The 9713-nt window shown below is 49.3% G+C and overlaps 2 pseudogenes; one reads left to right on the plus strand and one right to left on the minus strand.

Annotated features, from left to right (window-relative positions):
* Window positions 1–3130: 3130 nt before the first annotated feature.
* LOC142259363 (U2 spliceosomal RNA) lies at window positions 3131–3337 on the minus strand (annotated as a pseudogene).
* Window positions 3338–8740: 5403 nt separating this feature from the next.
* Window positions 8741–8946, plus strand: LOC142259372 (U2 spliceosomal RNA; annotated as a pseudogene).
* The last annotated feature ends 767 nt before the right edge of the window (window positions 8947–9713 follow it).

A 9713-nucleotide genomic window follows, 5' to 3' on the forward strand; every position in this document is an offset into this window, starting at 1 on the left:
CATCCCTTCCAGCTCTACGAAATGCACTCCAGCATACCTGATGAGAGCTCGTCCCGGCCGGCTACCAGTGGATCTGGAAATGGGCTTGGAAGCTTCAGAAGCACTCCTGTCGACAGCTGAATGGGACACTCGGCGGAGGACACAGTACCGACAGGTCCAGGAGTATGTTGAAAAGAACTTGTGCCGGAGTCGGGGACAACAGGAGCAGTGCTTCAACAAGAAGGCGCCTGCCGGTTCCTTCCAACCTGGGGATGTAGTGCTGAAGCGGAAAAGAAGGGCCCACAAGCTGGATGATCAATGGGAAAAAACCCCGTATGTAGTCCAGCCCACAGGATGGGAGAATGGGAAGGCCTACCAGATCAGCCGTGACCAGGGGGGGACTTTGGCCACGGTTTCCCGAGACCACCTGAAGAAGTGCCCACCAGCATTGAGAGTAGCGGATGAGGCTCCAGTTCCCAGTCCAGTGGAGAAGGAAAATGAGGTAATCCACACCATGATGGGTGATTTTCCAGCAGACTGGCCTACACAGAACGGTGCGGTGATCCTTCCAGTGATACTGTTCCCACAACCCGTGGATGAAGAAATGATGGAAACGGTTAACCGCGAGCCAGTGCCCAGGGATGTACCTGTACCCAGCTCCCCTACGCCTCCGCCTGCCCCACATGATAGCAGGGAGGAGGAACTGACTGTTCCCTCTGCCCCACTGCCTGTCACCACTGACACCGGACCCCGAAGGTCCACTCGCCCCAACCTAGGTAGACCCCCACTTAGGTACAGGGAAACTACTCTTTAAAAGGGGGGGGCTTTATGTGTTGAGTGTACCAGTTTGAAAGTTTTAAATGATAAGTAAAGATGATCAACCAAAGAAGTTTACCTGATTGAACCGTGATTAAACCGGCCGTTGCCGGCAACTGTTGTCCCCGTAGGGACTGTGCAACCATTGCGTAAGGAACTGCTTACGGACAAGCCCGAGAACTTGCAGGGCAACCACAAACTTAGTGCAATGTAAATAAAAATGTTTGTTGGCTTGACACCGTTACCGCCTCCGGAGAGGCTGATTTGGGAGGATGGGCCTGGAGGAAAGGGATGGCCTAGGCCCGCCACTACCGTAACCGGTGGCGATCCTCCGGGGGTTCAGGGGTCCCCTTGGACGTGGGCCCCCTGAAAGAGACAGAACCCGCTCGGGCAACTTGGTGCTGGACTGGGGTCAAGGGGTGCTGCCCGCTTCTTAGGGGCAGCATCAGGGCCAGGTTGTTTGGGTGGGAGAAGAGCGGAAGCTGTACCGTTGTAAAATGTTTATGATGCTTTTACATGTTTTACCGTTTTATTCTTTTTCAGTTGTGAAAATAAAACCGGTGATGGACGGGCAGCCCGCGGACGGTCTGCATTTTACTATAGGGGAATGTGGCGCCCTGGACAAGCCAGGTCGTCACAGGTACTACACCAACACACTCTACACTCCGGCTAGGCACACCGAAGCTAAACACAAATCCTAGTTGCCTTCCTCCAGGGGCTGATGTCCACACCAGGGGGTGGGCCAGGCGGTTGATCCCACCCACCGAGGAGTTCACAGTCCTGGAGGCGGGAAAAGGAGTCAGATTAGAGATCAGTTTTGGAGTTAGAGAAGTGAAGAGGAGAGGAGACTGACCGTGTCCGGGTATGTGGCCCGGGCACTCAGCAAGGTTGGCAGACGGTGGTGACCTTCTGCAGGAGAGGCTGATTGGAGTGAACCGTACGGACCGGGGATGGGCGGTGGCCCGCCGGTACCAGATCTGGGAGTGAAGAGAAGCCAGCACCATCCGGCAGGGCCTACGGACCCCGACCAGGCTAGGAGTCGCCGTAAAACCGGTCAAATCCGTTAGCGACAGGAACCTCCAGGGTTTCCCAGCAGTCAAGACCCGATTGAAGGCAACAGCTCACACCGTAGAGGGAAGCACAGTCACCGCCAAGGCTACAGTTCCCAGGGCCAGAGCCTGCGGGCAAAAGGGGCTCCCTCAGCATCCATCCAAGCTGGGGAGCGGGTTACCGGTGGGAAGCCCGCTAGATTTTGGGGGAATAAAAGGGGTCCAACACCACATCCCCACAGGCGCACACCCACCCATCAAAGAGAGCTATAAGCCAATACCACCTTCACATTGCCAGTGTACCAAGGACATGTTGAGCAACATGAAGGCGGCTGGGGTTATCCGTGACAGTTGTAGCCTTTGGGCAGCTCTGTTGATCCTGTTAAAAAAGAAGGACGGCACCACTCCCCGTATTGAGGAATCGCTAGCTGCATTGAGAACTGCAAATTATTTTTCTACCCTTGATCTCACTAGTCACTATTGGCAAGTGTCCGTTGCTGAGGCAGACCGGGAGAAGACCGCCTTCGCCACCCCTATGGGTCTCTGCGAGTTCAAAAGCATGCCCTTCGAGCTGTGCAATGCGCCAGGAACCTTCCAGAGGCTGATGGAATGCTGCTTGGGACAAGATTTTAGGGTGTATAAAAAGGGAGATTAGATCCCGTGATCCCAACGTATTGTTACACCTCTATAAATCACTTGTAAGGCTACATCTGGAATATGGGAACCAGTTTTGGGCTCCACATTTTAAAAAGGACATTCAGAAGTTAGAGTCAGTTCAAAGGTGGGCAACTAGACTACTACAAGGAATGGAAGGCCTCCCATATGATGACAAGTTGAAAAAGTTATTAAGTGATTATTGGCTGCAATGGGGCTTTCTGGCTGGTGCCAGCCTCTCTTCTTAGCACACAGGAACCACAATCCCTACACCATGCTTCAATGGATTCTCTCATCCCAGCCCAGTAAAACTACATATTTTACACAGTCATAAGCAGCCAAAAGGGATCTATTCTATTCAATTGCAAATGATCTAGATAAGACTGAGAATAAGATACTGCACGGGACATAGCAGAGTTGGTCAAGTTGAGTGGAGATGAGTTTGCTATTTGGCACAGCTTTTTGCATCAATAAAGCAAGTAAAAGGTGTGAAAGATAAAAAAAAGGGTGAAAGTGTGAAAAGTGAATTGGCCAAATTGAGGTGCATATAAAGTTTTTGCTTTCTTTCAATTCACTAATGGGGCTCATTTGAATCAGGTGAATTGAGTTCTGCTTTTGGAAACTGGGTTAAGAAGGGGTGCACCGGTCCTGGAGGTACTGCAATACCAGGTCAATGCGTGGAGTGGACAGAGCAAGATTTTTTCCATCTCCTTGTTCTAAAAATCCATTTAATATATGGTCCCCAGAGAGGGGACGTATCAGATATTAAACTGATAAGAACAGATTTAATTTTTTTTTTTTTCTGTTTATCAGTAGGACTTCAAAATAACAAAGGTGATCGCCTCCCGTTGCCTGGGAACCGTCCAGGCACAAGAGGGCTATGTGTCACCAGAAGGCGCACACACTTCCTCAAGGCCGGCAGACGTGCAATCCCAGGCACCTTCCAGTACCGACCAAGGTAGCGTCCTCCGAAACTACACTTGATCTTAGCCAAAAGGCCGAGAAGCTATAACCCGAATTGGTTACGGCCTTGAGTGGCACCCTGGCCTATACCGGACACATCTTAGGGAGAGGGAGACAAACCCACGCCTACAGAAGACATTTTGTCACCCAAGCCAACCCTTGAAAAGGCTGTTTTGCAGAGCAAAAACAAGAAGAATGGTGCTTTTTGCAGCCGCCGCCCACTGCAATGAATCTGAATAACTCCTCCTTTTGGACACAAGCACCTCCCCTCCCCCTTGCAGTCTTTCCAATTCATGATACAAAAAGACGGACGGACAGGACAGGACAGGACAGGCTGCCTGACTTTCCGTCACTGCCACCCTTTGCCATCCTTGCCCGTAGAAAGCCCTTTCATCATCCCCAAACCCTAATCTTTTCCCTTCCCTTCCCAGATGCGTCTCACTCCCTTTCATTAGGAAGTGAGCGCAGCCTTTTCTCCGTTCTGCACATGCGCGACGTTAAACACAAATGCGCAGGCGTGCCTTCCATTACCCTCACTGCATTCCACTCCCATACAGGAAGTGGGCGCAGCTATTACTACGGTCGCACATAAAAGAACCCACGGCCACCACTGCACATAGCTGACTCCACCACAGGACACCCACTTCTACACCAACGCAGGTAAGACAGGATCGGCACCTCTATGCTCCCGTTACAATCAGGCTCAGTCACCATGTGATAACGCTCTCAACTCTTTAGTTGCAGGCTCCCCTTGCTTCACCTCCACTGGCTGTGCTGCCATTTCCTCTCCCACCTGGAAGGTATACTTTATTCCACTATTTTCCTGTTTCTCTCTTCCCCCTTTTCCCATAACCTACTTTTATCTGCATTTGTGGGGTATTTATATGCTATTTACATCATAGTTTTATTCATTAATATGGAAGGGAAGAGTGCCCATGAGAGTGTTGAACTGCGGAGAGCAAAAGATTAAGCTGCTCCGATTTGCCACCATTGATAAGCTGTTCTCAGTAGATACACATGCTATCCAAACAGCAGCATCCACCATTGCTTCAGCCCACCCATTCAGTGACAGCTCACCAAGTCAGCCAGAGGAGTGGTGTAAGGAATTACACGTAGGCACTGACTCCACACCTTCACATCACAAGAAGGGGGTCTACAGGCTAGTGCAAGAATACGAGCAAGTCTTCAGCAAACATCCGCTAGACTTTTGAAAAATAAAAGGGGTCAAACACTACATCCCCACAAGTGCACACCCACCCATCAAAGAGAGATATAAGCCAAATCTACCTGCACATTACCAGTGTACCAAGGACATGTTGAGCAACATGAAGGAGGCTGGGGTTATCCGTGACAGTTGTAGCCTCTGGGCAGCTCCGTTGGTCCTGTTAAAGAAGAAGGACAGCACCACTCCCGTGTATTGAGGAATAGCTAGCTGCATTGACAACTGCAAATTATTTTTCTACCCTTGATCTCACTAGTCACTATTGGCAAGTGTCCATTGCTGAGGCAGACCGGGAGAAGACCGCCTTTGCCACCCCGATGGGTCTCTGCGAGTTCAAAAGCATGCCCTTCGAGCTGTGCAATTTGCCAGGAACCTTCAAGAGGCTGATGGAATGCTGCTTGGGACACCGAAACTTTGAAACGGTACTGCTATACCTTTATGATGTTATTGTTTATTCTAACGCAAACAAGATTTTAGGGTGTATAAAAAGGGAGATTAGATCCGATGATCCCAACGTATTGTTACCCCTCTATAAATCACTTGTAAGGCCACATCTGGAATATGGGGTAAAGTCCTGAGCAGGTTGATAACCATTGGTTTGAGCATGGTAGGGTGTAATACGCATCTTCCTGCATCGGTAAAAGCTGCAGAAGTCCTTGAAGATTTCCGAAGGAAGGACGAGGCCAGCCAGAAGGCACCCCTACACCCGATCATTACACACCAACCGCTGGAGCTGGTTGCCCTTAACCATGTAAAGCTCACCCCCAGCCGAAGTGGGTACACCTACGCTCTGACCATCGTAGACCACTACTCGAGGTTCCTGGTGGTTGTCCCAGTTAAGGACTTAACCGGCCGCACCGCTGCTAAGGCTTTCCAGGCTTATTTCTGTTGACCGCATTGGTACCCGGAGAGGGTGCTTACCGACCAGGGTCCGGCCTTTGAAGCAGAGGTATTCCAGGAATTCTGCCAGTTGTACGGCTGCAAGAAAATCCGGACCACGCCTTACCACGCCCAAACCAATGGCATTTGTGAAAAGATGAACCACTTGGTCCTGGGCCTCCTCAAGACGTTACCACTGGAAGAGCGGAACCTGTGGCTGGAGAAGCTACCTGACCTGGTCGATATGTACAACAACATCCCTTCCAGCTCTACGAAATGCACTCCAGCATACCTGATGAGAGCTCGTCCCGGCCGGCTACCAGTGGATCTGGAAATGGGCTTGGAAGCTTCAGAAGCACTCCTGTCGACAGCTGAATGGGACACTCGGCGGAGGACACAGTACCGACAGGTCCAGGAGTATGTTGAAAAGAACTTGTGCCGGAGTCGGGGACAACAGGAGCAGTGCTTCAACAAGAAGGCGCCTGCCGGTTCCTTCCAACCTGGGGATGTAGTGCTGAAGCGGAAAAGAAGGGCCCACAAGCTGGATGATCAATGGGAAAAAACCCCGTATGTAGTCCAGCCCACAGGATGGGAGAATGGGAAGGCCTACCAGATCAGCCGTGACCAGGGGGGGACTTTGGCCACGGTTTCCCGAGACCACCTGAAGAAGTGCCCACCAGCATTGAGAGTAGCGGATGAGGCTCCAGTTCCCAGTCCAGTGGAGAAGGAAAATGAGGTAATCCACACCATGATGGGTGATTTTCCAGCACGCCCGAAAAAGACGCCATACATTATGTCAGTGCCATCACTGACAAACCTGGATTGACCATGAAATACATCAATCCCCTTAAAGGTGAGTTAAAACAAGTTTTAACTAAATTGCCTTAATATTGTCATGCATTAGAATGACTGTCTTAGGTAATGATAAATATTTTCTACAGGAAGAGGAGTGTTTGCTGAAACTGAAATCGAAAAAGGGAGTTTTGTTGCAGAATATCGAGGTGAGCTCACGTATGCACTTACGATGGTAGACAACTACTCGAGATTTATGGTTGTGGTACAAGTCAAAGATCTAATGGCCCATACTGCAGCGAAGGTCTTCCAAGCACACTTATGCAGACCTCATGGCTACTCAGAGAGAGTCCTCACAGATCAAGGCACTGCCTTTGAAGCGGAAATCTTCAAGGACTTCTGCAGCTTTTACCGATGCAGGAAGATGCGTATTACACCCTACCATGCTCAAACCAATGGTTATCAACCTGCTCAGGACTTTACCCCATATTCCAGATGTGGCCTTACAAGTGATTTATAGAGGGGTAACAATACGTTGGGATCATCGGATCTAATCTCCCTTTTTATACACCCTAAAATCTTGTTTGCGTTAGAATAAACAATAACATCATAAAGGTATAGCAGTACCGTTTCAAAGTTTCGGTGTCCCAAGCAGCATTCCATCAGCCTCTTGAAGGTTCCTGGCAAATTGCACAGCTCGAAGGGCATGCTTTTGAACTCGCAGAGACCCATCGGGGTGGCAAAGGCGGTCTTCTCCCGGTCTGCCTCAGCAACGGACACTTGCCAATAGTGACTAGTGAGATCAAGGGTAGAAAAATAATTTGCAGTTGTCAATGCAGCTAGCTATTCCTCAATACAGGGGAGTGGTGCTGTCCTTCTTCTTTAACAGGACCAACGGAGCTGCCCAGAGGCTACAACTGTCACGGATAACCCCAGCCTCCTTCATGTTGCTCAACATGTCCTTGGTACACTGGTAATGTGCAGGTAGATTTGGCTCTTTGATGGGTGGGTGTGCACTTGTGGGGATGTAGTGTTTGACCCCTTTTATTTTTCAAAAGTCTAGCGGATGTTTGCTGAAGACTTGCTCGTATTCTTGCACTAGCCTGTAGACCCCCTTCTTGTGATGTGAAGGTGTGGAGTCAGTGCCTACGTGTAATTCCTTACACCACTCCTCTGGCTGACTTGGTGAGCTGTCACTGAATGGGTGGGCTGAAGCAATGGTGGATGCTGCTGTTTGGATAGCATGTGTATCTACTGAGAACAGCTTATCAATGGTGGCAAATCGGAGCAGCTTAATCTTTTGCTCTCCGCAGTTCAACACTCTCATGGGCACTCTTCCCTTCCATATTAATGAATAAAACTATGATGTAAATAGCATATAAATACCCCACAAATGCAGATAAAAGTAGGTTATGGGAAAAGGGGGAAGAGAGAAACAGGAAAATAGTGGAATAAAGTATACCTTCCAGGTGGGAGAGGAAATGGCAGCACAGCCAGTGGAGGTGAAGCAAGGGGAGCCTGCAACTAAAGAGTTGAGAGCGTTATCACATGGTGACTGAGCCTGATTGTAACGGGAGCATAGAGGTGCCGATCCTGTCTTACCTGCGTTGGTGTAGAAGTGGGTGTCCTGTGGTGGAGTCAGCTATGTGCAGTGGTGGCCGTGGGTTATTTTATGTGCGACCGTAGTAATAGCTGCGCCCACTTCCTGTATGGGAGTGGAATGCAGTGAGGGTAATGGAAGGCACGCCTGCGCATTTGTGTTTAACGTCGCGCATGTTCAGAACGGAGAAAAGGCTGCGCTCACTTCCTAATGAAAGGGAGTGAGACGCATCTGGGAAGGGAAGGGAAAAGATTAGGGTTTGGGGATGATGAAAGGGCTTTCTACGGGCAAGGATGGCAAAGGGTGGCAGTGACGGAAAGTCAGGCAGCCTGTCCTGTCCTGTCCTGTCCGTCCGTCTTTTTGTATCATGAATTGGAAAGACTGCAAGGGGGAGGGGAGGTGCTTGTGTCCAAAAGGAGGAGTTATTCAGATTCATTGCAGTGGGCGGCGGCTGCAAAAAGCACCATTCTTCTTGTTTTTGCTCTGCAAAACAGCCTTTTCAAGGGTTGGCTTGGGTGACAAAATGTCTTCTGTAGGCGTGGGTTTGTCTCCCTCTCCCTAAGATGTGTCCGGTATAGGCCAGGGTGCCACTCAAGGCCGTAACCAATTCGGGTTATAGCTTCTCGGCCTTTTGGCTAAGATCAAGTGTAGTTTCGGAGGACGCTACCTTGGTCGGTACTGGAAGGTGCCTGGGATTGCACGTCTGCCGGCCTTGAGGAAGTGTGTGCGCCTTCTGGTGACACATAGCCCTCTTGTGCCTGGACGGTTCCCAGGCAACGGGAGGCGATCACCTTTGTTATTTTGAAGTCCTACTGATAAACAGAAAAAAAAAAAATTAAATCTGTTCTTATCAGTTTAATATCTGATACGTCCCCTCTCTGGGGACCATATATTAAATGGATTTTTAGAACAAGGAGATGGAAAAAATCTTGCTCTGTCCACTCCACGCATTGACCTGGTATTGCAGTACCTCCAGGACCGGTGCACCCCTTCTTAACCCAGTTTCCAAAAGCAGAACTCAATTCACCTGATTCAAATGAGCCCCATTAGTGAATTGAAAGAAAGCAAAAACTTTATATGCACCTCAATTTGGCCAATTCACTTTTCACACTTTCACCCTTTTTTTTATCTTTCACACCTTTTACTTGCTTTATTGATGCAAAAAGCTGTGCCAAATAGCAAACTCATCTCCACTCAACTTGACCAACTCTGCTATGTCCCGTGCAGTATCTTATTCTCAGTCTTATCTAGATCATTTGCAATTGAATAGAATAGATCCCTTTTGGCTGCTTATGACTGTGTAAAATATGTAGTTTTACTGGGCTGGGATGAGAGAATCCATTGAAGCATGGTGTAGGGATTGTGGTTCCTGTGTGCTAAGAAGAGAGGCTGGCACCAGCCAGAAAGCCCCATTGCAGCCAATAATCACTTAATAACTTTTTCAACTTGTCATCATATGGGAGGCCTTCCATTCCTTGTAGTAGTCTAGTTGCCCACCTTTGAACTGACTCTAACTTCTGAATGTCCTTTTTAAAATGTGGAGCCCAAAACTGGTTCCCATATTCCAGATGTAGCCTTACAAGTGATTTATAGAGGTGTAACAATACGTTGGGATCACGGGATCTAATCTCCCTTTTTATACACCCTAAAATCTTGTCCCAAGCAGCATTCCATCAGCCTCTGGAAGGTTCCTGGCGCATTGCACAGCTCGAAGGGCATGCTTTTGAACTCGCAGAGACCCATAGGGGTGGCGAAGGCG

This window comes from Anomaloglossus baeobatrachus (assembly GCF_048569485.1).
Source record: "Anomaloglossus baeobatrachus isolate aAnoBae1 chromosome 7 unlocalized genomic scaffold, aAnoBae1.hap1 SUPER_7_unloc_1, whole genome shotgun sequence".
Classification (NCBI taxonomy): Eukaryota; Metazoa; Chordata; class Amphibia; order Anura; family Aromobatidae; genus Anomaloglossus; species Anomaloglossus baeobatrachus.